Here is a 15,485-nt window from a genome sequence, read left to right as displayed (position 1 = left end):
ATGCTCTTTCCTTTAGAGTTCATACAGATTTTAAGACTAAAGTAACACTAACAGTCTCTGGCCAGTTAGCTCAGTCAGTTAAAAATATTGTTTCTTGCTAGCTTAAGCAAGGGGTCACTGGCTTGGCTGGAGACCCCCAGTCAAGACACATATGAGAAACAATCAATGAACAACTAAGGTGCTGCAACTATGAGTTGATGTTCCTCATCTCTCTCCCTTCTTGTCTGTCTGTCTGTCTTTCACTTAAAAAAAAACTGTCCCAAAACAACAAGATTGAGGGTTCAATTTCTAGTCAGGGAACACACGGGAAGCAACCAAAAATATGCATGCTGAACATAAAAACAAATGCTTCCTTCCCCCTTCCCTCTCACTGTCTTTCTAAAAATCAATAAAAAATTAAGTCCTGGCAAGATAGTTTGGTTGGCTGGAACATCATCCCAGAATGCAAAGGTTGCTGGTTTGATTCTCCGGTCAGGGCACATACAGGAGCATCTCAATGTTCCTGTCCTTCTCCTCTCTCCCTGCCTCTCTCTCTCTCTAAAAGAATAAAATAAAATAAAAATACACTAACAAATAAAATCTGGGCTATCATAGAATGACTTGGCTCATTTCCATAGGCAGCTAGAATTGCACAGTATGGAATTCAAATATACAGCTATGCATACTTTCAATTTACAAGGGGTCTTCTTTTACTCTCAGTCCATAGGAACTCTGATCCTGCAAAGAAACCATTTCTAAATTCACTTTTAAACAACGCTATTAAGTACAACTGAAATGATGCTTGGACTTCTTGTAGTAGTACATTTCCTTAGTTTCTATCTTCTCCACAGAGGCTACTTACATGGAAACCAAATTTTGTCTTCCCAAGAGATAGTCCCTTTTTTTTTTCCCAAGTGCCACATCAATGACTATGTCTACAGGATGAGACACTAAATGTAGTAAGCCATAATAATGAATAAGCCATTCATCTCAAAGGTTTTCAGGAAGTCAACATGAATGCAGCCCTGAAAAACCAATGTAGAAGAGTCTATTCTATTGCAATGACTTGAAGATAATAAAATATATTTTTAAGAACTCATCACTCATCTGTGTTTCCCTGCACATTGTTATCTGCAGCCCACCCAATCTCTCAAAAGTCCTAGTGATTTAGAGCACTGATACTTAAACTTAGCTGCACATAAAAATCATCTAGAGAGGTTTTGTTTTTATCTCAGTGCCCTGAACATACTCTAGACCCCTGGTCAGCAAACTGCGGCTCGCAAGGCCCATGCGGCTCTTTGGCCCCTTGAGTGTGGCTCTTCCACAAAATACCACATGCAGGTGCTACCTCGATAAGGAATGTACCTACCTATAGTTTAAGTTTTAAAAATTTGGCTCTCAAAAGAAATTTCAATCATTGTACTGTTGATATTGGCGCTGTTGACTAATGAGTTTGCCGACCACTGCACCAATTAAATCAAAATATGTAGGACCTGGGCATTAGTACTTTTCTTTACTTCTTAGGTGATTTTAATGTGAAGTTAAGCTTAAGAACAAGATCTAGAAGCCAGTAAGATTTCAGAAGGTTCCTCAGTCACACGGAGAGTAGCCCCAAGGCCTGGCTGCCCTCTGAGAGACAACACCAGAAATATTCTCTCCCCAGCTACAGATTCTCAGGGGCTGAACAGCCCATGATGTGGACAATCTATCTGCTCTCAGCCACAGTTTGGGTGAAGCTCAACCACACAAAAGAAGAATGAAGATAAGTAAACCTGCTAGCTAATGAGGCAAACACCTAGAGGGATTTGGTATTCATCTCCCACAACAGCTCCAGAACATGACCAGTGGCCACCCTCTGGTGTCTTTTCTCCCATTTAAAGCTGCCTTTACAATATTTAAGTAGGGTATAGGGCTGCTGTCCTTGGGAGAGTCCTACCCTAAGACATAAATCTACTCAGAGCCAAGTCAGTCAAATAATTAAAGGAAATTTTTCCTCAGAAGACAAGTCTTATATTTGTTATGCTTTCAAACTGCTTGAGCAATGAAAAAGTAAGCAAAACTAACCTAGAATCCCTTTCCTTAGTGAAAACAGCTCTTAAAGTATTTCTTACAAATGAACAATGAAGTACTAACCTGTGTGAAGTACTGATGAGGGTCTGTGGCTGACCTGAAGCTCTAGATGAGTGAATGCCAGACCCTAATCTCTTGTTGTTCTGTTTCAAGACCACAGTTTGTGTCCTAAACCCAGGCTACCCATGCAGCAAAGGTAAAACACTTCATGGCAATACAGAGTGAACACACAGATGTTCATCCCTCCAGAACTTACAGTTAAGTAATTAAACATACCAGCTGATAACCTAAAATACAAGGGCAAATGCCCAGGTAAATAAATTCTTGTGTTTTAAAATAATACACAGGGGAAGAGAAAATGGCAACGAGTAGGTGGACATTACAACTCCCACCGCCCAGGACCAAAGTGGATTACAACTTAACTTAGGAACAACCATCTTGAAAAACCAACTTTAGACTAAACTAAAAGGAATCTATAACAAAGCATCACCAAAGGAACCACACAGAGCTGGTAGGAACCACACTGAGCTGGTAGGAAGGGCAGAGATGCAGAAAGGGCTTCCCCACTCCCAGAAGTGAGAGGTGTCCTGGAGGGTCTCTCACAGTGGGGTGAGTTACCCAAAGAGTTGTGAGTCCCCAGCCCCAGGACCAGAACCCCAACCTGGAGTCCCAGCGACTAGAGGAGCCGTATGGACAGTATGAAAGAAGAGCTGGATTACTGTCTGTGAGACTGAGACAGAACTCTCAGAACCAGGCTCTGCCTTAAAGAAAACATGCAGAAAACCTTGTTCACAGCCACATACCCAGGGCTCCAAGAGCAGGGAGCGCCAAGAGGACTGGAGTTGTGAGAGGAGAATGTAGTCTCAGGGGCAAGAGAGAGACTTTGGGGTACAGCCACCCTGACCACTGTACTGGATCACTCCCCAAACCTAAACTGGCCATTTTTCCTGGGAGAAGCTATGCCAGCAAAGGGAAGCAATTACCCCACCCACCAGAGGCTCTCCTGCTCCAGTCAGTGCAAAGAGATGCTTAAAAGCAGGAGACGCATCATGAACACAGGTTTTGAGTGCTGAGGTCTGAGCTATGCCACACTCCCAAACTTCTGAGTACCCTCCAAAGGGCAGGAGGGCCCGGCTGCAGCACTGGCCACAGCACTCAACCCAAACAGTGGCGAGGGGGCAGAGCCTGGCGAGTCAGCCTGTGCAGCTGCAGCAGAGAGCAGAGCTCAGGGACCCAGGTGGTGGCAGCGAGGGGCAGAGCCTGGCAAGGAGTTTCACACATCTGCAAGGGGTGGAGCCCAGTGAGGCAAGGAGTCCCTCTTACCCATAGGGGGCAGAGCCTGGCAGAGCAAATGTGCACCCACGAGGGGGTGAAGCCTGGAAAGGTTTTGCACACACCACAGAGCAGCCCGAGCTACAGACCGTGAGCCTGAAAACCCGGTAGTGTGGGTGCCTGAGTGCCTGAGGAGGTGGAAGGGGGCCGGTAGAAAGATCATACCTCAGGAATAGAGAGGACACACACACTGGCCAAGAGTAAATAAAAGCCAGCCTAGGGGTGCTGTTGATATTTACAATGGCATCAGGGCCCAGCAGGGCAGCCACAAATTCTGGATCAAATGTAACTCCAAGAAGGTTGCTAAGGGCCAGTCATAAGCAGTGACTCGCACTGGTCAGTGCCAGGTTCCAGCCAGGGAGGTCCAAGGCTGGTAAATCCAGTGGCCAGATACAGAGATCATCATCTCAGGACCTAACAACCCTAGTTAGAGTGGTCTTTTAAGGAAGGGGTCCTCATACCTGACCCAGGTAAGGCATAGAAAACGCTGACACAAATAGCAAAAAGAGCAGTAGCAGCAGAGAAGTAGCCCAAAGTGGATTACAAAAAATAGCTGAGGCCAACCCAAAAAGATCTAAAAACAACACAACTGAAAGCTGGAGGCAGACACCACCAACCCTATACTCAGCTAGCTACACAAACAGCACATCCAAAGGAGCAGTCTATACAGAGACAAAATGGGAAGACAGAGAAATGCAATTTAAATGAATCAACAAGAGAAATTCCCAGTAAAAAAAATGAATGAGATGGAAATAACCAAGATACCGGTGCACAGTTTAGAATAATGATTATTAGGATGCTCAAGGATCTAAGAGCAACAATAGGTGGACATAATGAGCACATAAACAAAGAGATAGCAAGCATTAAAAAGGACGTTAAAATAAAAAAAATCAGACAGAAATGACAAACACAGTATCAGATGTGAAGACTACATTAGAAGAAATTAAAAGCAGAGGATGAAGCAGAGGATAGAATCAGTGATTCAGAGGACAAGATAAGTGAAAGCATGGAAGCAGAATAGCAAAAAGAAAAGAGGATTAAAAGTCTGAGGAAACTCTAAAAGAGCTCTGTGACAACATGAAGAGAAACAACATCCGCATAATAGGGGTTCCTGAAGGAGAAGAAAAAGAACCAGGGATAGAGAACCTGATTGAAGAAATCATAGCTGAAATTTCTCTAAATTGATAAAGGAAAAAATCACAGAAGTTCAAGAAGCAAAGAGAATCCCATTAAAGATGAACCCAAAGAGACCTACACCAAGACACATCATAACAAAAGTACCAAAACTAAGAGATTAAGAAAGAATACTAAAAGCAGCAAGAGAAAAGCAGTCAATCACCTACAAAGAAGCCCCCATAAGAATGACATCTGACTTTTCAACAGAAACACTTGAAGCCAGAAGGGAATAGCAAGAAATATTCAAAGTAATGCAAAACTAGAGCCTACAACCAAGACTTCTCTATCCAGCAAGGCTATCATTTAGAATTAAAAAAGAAATAAAAAAGCTTCCTAGACAGAAAAAAAAACCTCAAGGATTTATTACTACCAAATCAATGCTGCAAGAAATCTTAAGGAGCCTATTGTAAACAGAACAAAGAAAAAAAAATCAAGTAAAAGAGAAATGTAGATTTTAAAAATAAAATGGCAATAAACAATTATATATCAATAATAATCTTAAATGTAAATGGATTAAATGCTCCAATCAAAAGACACGGGGAAACTGTGTAGATAAGAAATCAAGACTCATACATATGCTGTTACAAGAGACCTACCTCAAAACAAACGATATACATAGATGGAAAGTAAAGGGATGAAAACAAATATTTCATGCAAATGGAAATGAAAAAAAAAGCTGGGGTTGCAATACTTATATCAGACAAAATAGACTTTAAAACAAAGGCTATAGTAAAGGATAAAGAAGGTTACTACACAATGATAAAGGGAGCAATACAAAAGGAAGATATAACCATTACAAATATATATGCATCTAATATAAAAGCACCTAAATATATAAAGCAGAGTTTTATGGACATAAAGGGCAAGATCAATAGCAATACTATAATAGTAGAGGATTTCAATACTCCACAAACATCAATAGATAGACCTCCAGAAAGAAAATTAACAAAGAAATAGCAGTCTTAAAGGACCCACTAAATCAACTGAATTTAATAAATATCTTCAGAATATTTCATCCTAAAGCAATAGATTATACATTCTTTTCAAGTGCTCATGGTACATTCTCTAGGATAGACCATATGTTAGGACACAAAATGAGTCTCAATAAATTAAAGAAGATTGAAGTCATATCAAGCATCTTCTCAGATCACAAGGGCATAAAACTGGAAATCAACTACAATAGAAAAAATGAAAAATACTCAAATACTTGGAAACTAAATAGCATGTTTTAAATAATGAATGGCTTACCAATGAGATCAAGAAAAAAATTAAAAATTTTCTTGAAAAATTAAAAATGAACATACAACAACTCAAAATTTATAAAACACAGCTAAAGCAGTCCTTAGAAGGAAGTTCATAGAATTACAGGCATACCGTAAGAAGCTATAAAAAGCTCAGATAAACAAATTAACCCTGCATCTAAAGGAACTAGAAAAAAGAACAGAAAGTAAAGCCCTGAGGAAGTAGAAGGAAGGAAATAATAAAGATCAGAGCAGAAATAAATAACATAGAGGCTAAAAAAAATACAGAAGATCAATGAAACCAAGAGCTGGTTCTTTGAAAAGGTAAACAAGATTGATGAACCTTTAACCAGACTCTACAAGAAAAAAAGAGAGAGGACTCAATTAAATAAATTTGAAAATGAGAATGGAGAAGTAACAACTGACACAATAGAAATATAAATGATTGTAAGTAAATACTATGAAGAACTGTATCCCAAAAAATTAGACAACCTAGGTAAAATGAACAAATTCCTTGAAACATATAATCTTTCAAAAATCAATCTGGAAGAAAAAGAAAACATAAACAGTCCAATTACAACAAATGAGATAGAAACAGTTATCAAAAAACTACCAACAAACAAAAGTCCTGAGTCATATGGCTTCACAGGCAAATTTTACCAAATGTTCAAAGAAGAACTAATGCCCATTCTTTTCAAGCTACTTCACAAAATTCAAGAGGAGGAAAGACTTCCAAGCTCCTTTTATGAGGCAAGCATAATCCTCATTCAAAACAAGGCAAAGACAATACAAAGAAAGAAAACTATAGGCCAATATCCCTGATGAACTTAGATGCTAAAATTTTCAACAAAATATTAGCTAACTGGATCCAGCAATATATGAAAAAAATGATATATCATGACCAAGTGGGATTTATTCTGGAGAGGCAAGGCTGGTACAATATTTGCAAATCAATCAATGTGAGTCATTGCATAAACAAAAGGAAGGAGAAAACCCACATGATAATTTCAGTAGATGCAGAAAAAGCATTTGATAAAATCTAGCACCCATTTATGATCAAAACTCTCAGCAAAGTGGAAAAACAGAGAACATATCTCACATGATAAAGGCCATCTATGACAAACCCATAGCCAACATCATAATCAATGGGCAAAATTAAAAGCAATCCCCTTAAGATCAGGAACAAATCAGGGGTGCCCCCTTTCACCACTCTTATTCAAAATATTTCTGGAAATCCTAGCCACAGCAATCTGACAAGAAGAAAAAATTAAAGGCATCCAAATTGGAAAAGAAGAAGTAAAACTATCATTATTTGCTTATGACATGATATTGTACATAGAAAACCCTAAAGTCTCAGTCAAAACACTACAGGACCTGATAAATGAATTCACCAAAATGGCAGGATATAAAATGAATATTCAGATATCAGAGATATTTTTATACACCAACAATGAACTGTCAGAAAGAGAAAGTAAGAAAAACAATCCCTTTCACTATTGCAACAACAAAAAAGTATCTCGGAGTAAATTTAACCAAGTAGATTAAAGACTTGTACTTGAAAAATTATAAAACATTGATAAAAGAAATCAAGGAAGATACAAACAAGTGGAAGCATATACCGTGTTCGTGGATAGGAAGAATAAACATCATTAAATGTCTATATTACCCAAAGCAATTTATAAATTTAATGCAATTCCTATTAAAATACCAATGATATACTTTAAAGATATAGAACAAGTATTCCAAAAATTTATATGGAACCAAAAAAGAACACGAATAGCCTCAGCAATCCTGAAAAAGAAGAATAAAGTGGGTGGTATCATACTTTCTGATATCAAGTCATACTACAAGGCCATTGTATTCAAAACAGCTTTGTACTGGCATAAGAATAGGCTTATAGATCAATGGAACAGAACAGAGAACCCAGAAATAAACCCACACTTTTATGGACAATTGATATTAGACAAAGGAGGTAAGAGTATACAATGGAGTAAAGACAGTCTCTTTAACAAATTGTGTTGGGAAAATTGGACAGCTACCTGCAAGAAAATGAAACTAGACCACCAACTAACATCATTCACAAAAATAAACTCAAAATGGATAAAAGACATAAATGTAAGTCATGAAATTATAAGCATCTTAGAAGGAAACAGGAAGTAAACTCTCCTATATATTTTGTAGCAATATATTTGCTGATTTATCTCCAAAGGCAAGTGAAATAAAAGCCAGGATGAACAAATGAGACCATGTCAAATGAAAAAGCTTTTGCACAACTAAAGACAATATGAACAAAATAAAAAGACAAACCACACAATGGGAGAACATATTCGACAATATGTCTGATAAGGGGTTAATAACCAAAATTTATAAAGAACTTTTAAAACTCAACACCAGGAAGGCAAACAATCCAATCAAAAAATAGGCAAAAGAAATGAATAGACATTTCTCCAAAGAGGACTTACAGATGGCCAATAAGCAGATGAAAAAATGTTCAACATCACTAATCATTAGAGAAATGCAAATTAAAACCACAATGAGATACCACCTCACACCAGTCAGAATGCACTCATCAACAAAACAACACAGAATAAGTGCTGGCGAGGATGTGGAGAAAAGGGAACCCTCCTGCACTTCTGGTGGGAATGCAGACTGGTACAGCCACTGTGGAAAACAGTATGGAGATTCCTCAAAAAATTAAAAATAAAACTGCCTTTTTACCCAGCCATCCCACTTTTAGGAATATACCCTAAGAACACCAAATCACTGATTCAAAAGAAGAAATGCACCCTCATGTTATTGCAGCATTGTTTACAATAGCCAAGATCTAGAAACAGCCCAAGTGTCCATCAGTGGACGAGTAGATTAAAAAGTGGTAATATATATACACAATGAATACCATGTGGCCATGAAAAAGAAGGAAATCTTACCTTTTGTGATAACATGGATGGACCTGGAAACTATTATGCTAAGTGAAATAAGCCAGGCAGAGAAAGAAAAATATCATATGACCTCACTCATTTGAGGAATCTAATGAACAATGTGAACTAAGGAGCAGAATAGAGGCAGAGGCGGGATCAAAGGGCCCAGAGGAAAAGCAGACAGAGGGAAAGGAGATGAGAGAATTGGATCAGAGAAGGGAATGAGATTGGTGAAATTATATATACATAACACAGCATTATAGAGAGTAAGAAAGCAAATTATATATATACATAACACAGCATTATAGAGAGTAAGAAAGCAAATCTGGAGGGAAGGGGGAGGGTATTGGGAGGAGCGGGGCAAGGCAGATGTTGAGGTGGACATGGGGGGATGTATTCAGTGGGACATTTGAATCTATGTAAACACAATAAATTAAAATCAATAAATAAAATAAAATAATACACAAACTACAAGGAGACTGCTGAGAATAAGGGGCCATGATTTGGAGGAGGAGATGGGGACAGGAAAAATTACATTTTTAGCCACCAAAACCACTAGATTGTATACAAGCTTCCTTCTCATTTTATCCCTTTGTGGGGCTAGTTCCTTCACAGGTGATCTGGAGCTCCCCCTCGGTCTCCCAGGGGACTTCCTCTGTCAATCATCCTCTCATAGCTTAACTCCTCCCTAACATCTCCTCAGTAGCAGTGAAACACTCTCAAGATTATCCTGACTTAACAAAATAAATAAATATTTAACAAAAGAAAAGAATAAAAGAACTCCAAATCTGCGCCTTCCCCTGCGCCCTCCTGACTGCGCTCTGTCTTACTGCCCTCATAGATTCATCACCTGTTCCCCTCCCGCTCACCCATCAGCCCACTGAAACCAGGTGCCCTTTACTACTACTTCACTTGAACTGTTATTGCAAGATAACACCCCTTTTTGTAAAATCCAAAGGAAACTCAATCTCTATCTCCCTTGACATCTACCGTGCACTGGACACATTGGAACACTAACGCCCTGAAACCCTCTCCTCCCCAGTTTCCTGCAATCCACTTCCCCTTCTCCTACTTCTCTGATTGTTTCTTCTTATCACCTTTGTCTGTTTCTCTTCTTTTGCCCATCTTTCATGTGTTAAATTCCTCAGAGACCTGCCTGTGGTCCAAATCTCACTCCATACCCTCTTTTTTTTTTTTCTTTTTTTTTCTTTTTTTTTTTTTCATTTTTCTGAAGCTGGAAACAGGGAGAGACAGTCAGACAGACTCCCGCATGCGCCCGACCGGGATCCACCCGGCACGCCCACCATGGGGCGACGCTCTGCCCACCAGGGGGCGATGCCTCTGCCCATCCTGGGCGTCGCCATATTGCGACCAGAGCCACTCTAGCGCCTGAGGCAGAGGCCACAGAGCCATCCCCAGCGCCCGGGCCATCTTTGCTCCAATGGAGCCTTGGCTGCAGGAGGGGAAGAGAGAGACAGAGAGGAAGGCGCGGAGGAGGGGTGGAGAAGCAAATGGGCGCTTCTCCTATGTGCCCTGGCCGGGAATGGAACCCGGGTCCTCCGCACGCTAGGCCGACGCTCTACCGCTGAGCCAACCGGCCAGGGCCTCACTCCATACCCTCTTAATGAGTAAATCCTCATAGCTTAAATTATCACCTGTATATTCATAACTTCCAAATCTGCAATTATAGTCTTCATGTTTTTGCAAAATTTTAGTCTGGATAATCCCACTGTAGGCTCAATCACTTGACCATAGATATCTCAAGTTCAACAAGTTTAAAATGGAATCCACTCTTTCCCCTAACCTTTCTAACCCTCTTATGCTCCCTGTCTGAGTAAATGGCACCACCGTATAATAGGTTGTTTCACTTAGAAAAGTGGCATCATCCTTATCTTCTTTCTTTTCTTCAGTCTGTCTATCTAACAAATTACCAAGTCCTAATGATTATATCTGCTAAATAATGACCTCAATTCATTACTTCTTCCTGTTTCCACTGCCAAAGTTGAGCCCACCATCATCTCTTGCAATGACCACAGCAACAAATCCCAAAATTCTCCTAGCTTCCAGATTTAAGCCCCTCTGAAATTAAGCTGGAGGTACACACTACCTGACTTCAGATTATACTACAGAGCCACAATAATCAAAACAGCATGATATTGACAGAAAAAATATACATACAGACCAATGGAACAACATAGAGAGCCCAGAAATAAAACCATTTACATATGGACAAATACTCTTTGACAAAGGAGTGAAAAACACACAATGGAGAAAAGAAAGCCTCTTCAATAAATGGTGCGGGAAAAATTCAAAGCCAAATGCAAAAGAATAAAACTTGACTACAGGTTTTTTCCCCTGCACAAAAATTAATTCAAAATGGATCAAAGACCTAAGTATAAGATCAGAAACAATAAATTAAATAGATGAAAATATAGGTACTAAACTCATGGACCTTAGCCATAAAGAACAATTTATGAATTTGACCCCAAAGGTGAGGGAAGTAAAGGCAATAATAAATGAATGGAACTATTTTGAACTAAAGAGCTTCTACATAGCAAAAGAAACTGACAACAAAATAAATAGGTAGCCAACCAAAGAGGATATGATTTTCACAAACAGCAGCTCTGATAAGGGGTTAATATCCAAAATATATAAAGAACTCACAAAGCTCAGCAACAAATAAGCAAACAATTCTATTAAAATGTGGGGAGAGGACCTGAACAGATACTCTCCCCAGAGGACATACAAATGGCGAACAGATATATGAAAAGATGTCCATCTTCACTAGCTATTCAAGAAATACAAATCAAAACCACAATGAAAAACCACCTCACACATGTTAGATCGTCTATTATCAACAGGACAGGCAATAAATAGCAAGTGTTGGAGAGACTGTGGAAAAAAGGAACCCTCATTTATTGCTGGTGTGAATGTAAACTATAGTAGAACAACCATTATGGAAGAAAAGATGGTGGTTCCTCAAAAACTAAGAATAAAACTACCGTATGACTCAGAAATCCCTCTACTGGGTATCTACCAAAAAAAAAAAAAAAAGAAAAACATCAGAACACAAAGACCCATGCACCCCCATGTTCATCACAGCATTATTCACAGTGGCCAAGACATGGAAACAACCAAAGTGTCCTTTGATAGAGGATTGGATGAAGAAGATGTGATACATATATACAATGGGATACTACTCAGGTATAGAAATGATGACATAGTGTCATTTATGATGACATGGATGGACCTTGAGAACATTATACTGAGTGAAATAAGTAAATCAGGAAAAGCTAAAAACTGTATGACTTCACAAATAGGTGGGATATAAAACTAAGACTCATGAACATAGCTAAAAGTGTAGTGATTACCAGGGGGAGGAGGATTTGAGGGAGGGGTAGGGGAAAGGAAGTAAAGAGGGACAAATATACAGTGACAAAAAATTATTTTACTTTGAGTGATGGGTACCCAACAGTTCAAATACTATAGAAATGTTTACCTGAAATCTATGTGCTCTTATTGATCAGTCATCCTTTTATTTTATTTTTTATTTATTTATTTATTTATTATTATTTTTTTTTTTTGCATTTTTCTGAAGCTGGAAACAGGGAGAGACAGTCAGACAGACTCCCGCATGCGCCCGACCGGGATCCACCCGGCACGCCCACCATGGGGCGACGCTCTGCCCACCAGGGGGCGATGCTCTGCCCATCCTGGGCGTCGCCATGTTGCGACCAGAGCCACTCCAGCGCCTGAGGCAGAGGCCACAGAGCCATCCCCAGCGCCCGGGCCATCTTTGCTCCAATGGAGCCTTGGCTGCGGGAGGGGAAGAGAGAGACAGAGAGGAAAGCGCGGCGGAAGGTGGAGAAGCAAATGGGCGCTTCTCCTGTGTGCCCTAGCCGGGAATCGAACCCGGGTCCTCCGCACGCTAGGCCGACGCTCTACCGCTGAGCCAACCGGCCAGGGCCAGATCAGTCATCCTTTTAAATGTACTTTTCTAAACAAAAATTTTTAAGAAACTCCCCTTATCCATACTCTACATTGTCACCAGTTCATTCTAAGATGAAATGCTAACTTTCTTCCCATATTATACACACTTAAAATCTTTTATAGGTTCCTTAGTGCCTCAGAATATAATCCAAACTCTTCACAATGGCTTTTTTTTTTTTTTTTTTTTTTTTTTTCTGAAGCTGGAAACAGGGAGACAGAGAGGGAAAGCGCGGCAGAGGGGTGGAGAAGCAAATGGGCGCTTCTCCTGTGTGCCCTGGCCGGGAATCGAACCCGGGTCCTCCGCACGCTAGGCCGACGCTCTACCGCTGAGCCAACCGGCCAGGGCCACAATGGCTTTTTTAAAGGAGGAGGGGGATAAAGGAAGGGAAAGAGAGATGGAGGAGAGAGGTGAGAAGCATCAACTCATGGTTGTCTCACTTTAGTTGTTCACTGATTGCGTCTCATACATGCCTTGACCAAGCAGCTCAAACTGAGCCAGTGACCCTTTGCTCAAGCCAGTTACTTTGGGCTTCAAGCCAGCAACTTTGGGATCGTGTCAATAATCCTGCATTCAAGCCTGCAACCTCATGCTCAAGCTGGCGACCCTGCACTAAAGCCAATGTGCTCATACTCAAGCTAGTGACCTCAGAAATTCGAAGCAAGGACATCAGCATTTCCAGTTGATGCTCCATGCATTACCCGACCTCCAGTCAGGCCACAGTGGCTTTTAGAGCCTGTGAGATTGGATGATCTGGCCCTGCCTCCCCTCCACAGCCTCACTCATGGCTACTTTTTCTTGCATTCGGGCCCCGCTCCAGTAAATCCCTCTGCAAGCCTGAGTTATGTTTTTCCTTCTCTCTACAAGTCTACACACAGCGTTCTCCCCCTGAGCTCTCACAGTGCCCTATTGTTCTTTCCCCCAACATTTGCACCTATTTCTTAACTCATGGACTATAGTCTCCATAAAGAACAATAATTTTCTTTGTCTTATTCATCTTTGTAATCCCAGCACTTCAACAGCGCCTGGAATGTAGTGTGTTATTAATAAATATTTTTTGCTTAATCAATTGGCTGAGTAATTAAATAATGAAAACAAAGCTCAACATAGCAATAGCTAAAAGAAAAGACAAGTCAAATTTGCAAACTTTGTTCTAGGCAAGAGTGTTTTTTTTCCAACACATTGCTTGAGGCTCCATTTCATAATTATGAGATACCAAGACTTTTACTAAAGGTTCTAAGAAGCAGGTGACCAATATTTTGGCACAGGGACTGCATAAGGGAAGAGACTGTATCTTTTCTTACTGTGCCAAAGAGGGTCTGCCATAAATTCTATTTGGAAACAACATAAATGCTTCAATAACAAAAAAGTATTCCAAGAGTGAGAGAAAAATAGTTCTCTCTTTCCCAGATGTTTCAAACTAGGATTCAGAATAATTTCTGCCTCCAGTTCTCAGCTATTAGTGAGAGAATTAGAAGCCGTTGGCCAGCTTTTGACTGTACTGCTACCAGCTGATGGCTGCAAAGGACTGCCTCTGTGGGCAGCAGCACAGAACCCAGTTCTGACATTCCCAGAGTCTGGAGGTTTGATGGCTAACTCACAGACACATAGCCTTGGACTAGCCTCTGAAATAAATTATTTATCAAAAGCCAAAAGTTGAGGTTTACAGGAATGTGTGAGTTCATACATGCATGCACCCAGTGTGTGTATGTGTGCGTGTGAGATGTGTGTAGGTACATGAGTAAATGCATGTGATTTATGGAGGCCTAAAAAGTGAGATGAGGTTCCCTATATATACAATCAGTTTATAACAACTGACGTCTCTACACTAGGACCACCACTTCCATACATACACACACTACATACATATTTATACAAAACTTAATGAGCCCATTTTTTACTTAACTTTTAGCTTATGTTATCTCTAATGCTCACAACAGCCCTGCAAAGCTGATACTATTCTCCATGTTACAGAAGATTAATCTGAGCCCTGAGGGTCTAATTCCTTCAACTAGTAAAAAAAAAAAGAAGTCAAGACTGAAATTTGGTCTTTCCAATTCTAAAGCCAGCCCTCTTTCTAGTACTGTACCTTTCTGCCTCCCGAGTCATCACTCCTCTAGTACTGGTTACAAGAAATGTCAGGGGAGCGGTTCTGCTTGACGATAAACCACCCTGATAAAAATGCTTCAGTGATTATTTTAGAGCTGTCAGAGCAGAAAATGTACAGATTTCACAGGATGAAGAACCTGCCAACTTGTGATTGCATAATCACAGCTCTGCTAGGAACCAAGGAGGCCAAATGTGTGTTGGAAAAACTACAGATGTCATGTGGGAATGCTCAGAGCTTTGGGTTTTCAAGCTCAGTCTCGCTTCCACCGGAACTACAGCCTTATATGGCTAAAGCAAGGCCAGGACTTCCTCGGCTGAATCAACCTGCCACGCACTGCCTGCTCCCTGAGCTCACGGGATTCCACTGGCCACACGTCAGCCCCGTCATGGAAAGAACATCACCTCCGGGAGGACTGGGTTAGTCCCCATCCTGAACTGGATCACAAACACCCACCTTGTCATAAAGCTGCTATGAGTCTTACAGTGGGATGATAGGGGGGACAACACACTAGTCAGGAGTGGAGCTACTTGGGCTCCCCAGAGAAATTAGTCACACATTTTATCCCTTCATCTCCATTTACAGCCATTTATTTGGGAGCAACGAGCTCTAAGAGTGAAAAACAAAGTCCTCCCACCCCCAGCATGTGCTCTGAAGTTCACAGGAAGTCTTCT

This window comes from Saccopteryx leptura, chromosome 6 (assembly GCF_036850995.1).
Source record: "Saccopteryx leptura isolate mSacLep1 chromosome 6, mSacLep1_pri_phased_curated, whole genome shotgun sequence".
Classification (NCBI taxonomy): domain Eukaryota; kingdom Metazoa; phylum Chordata; class Mammalia; order Chiroptera; family Emballonuridae; genus Saccopteryx; species Saccopteryx leptura.
This window is presented reverse-complemented; position numbering follows the sequence as displayed.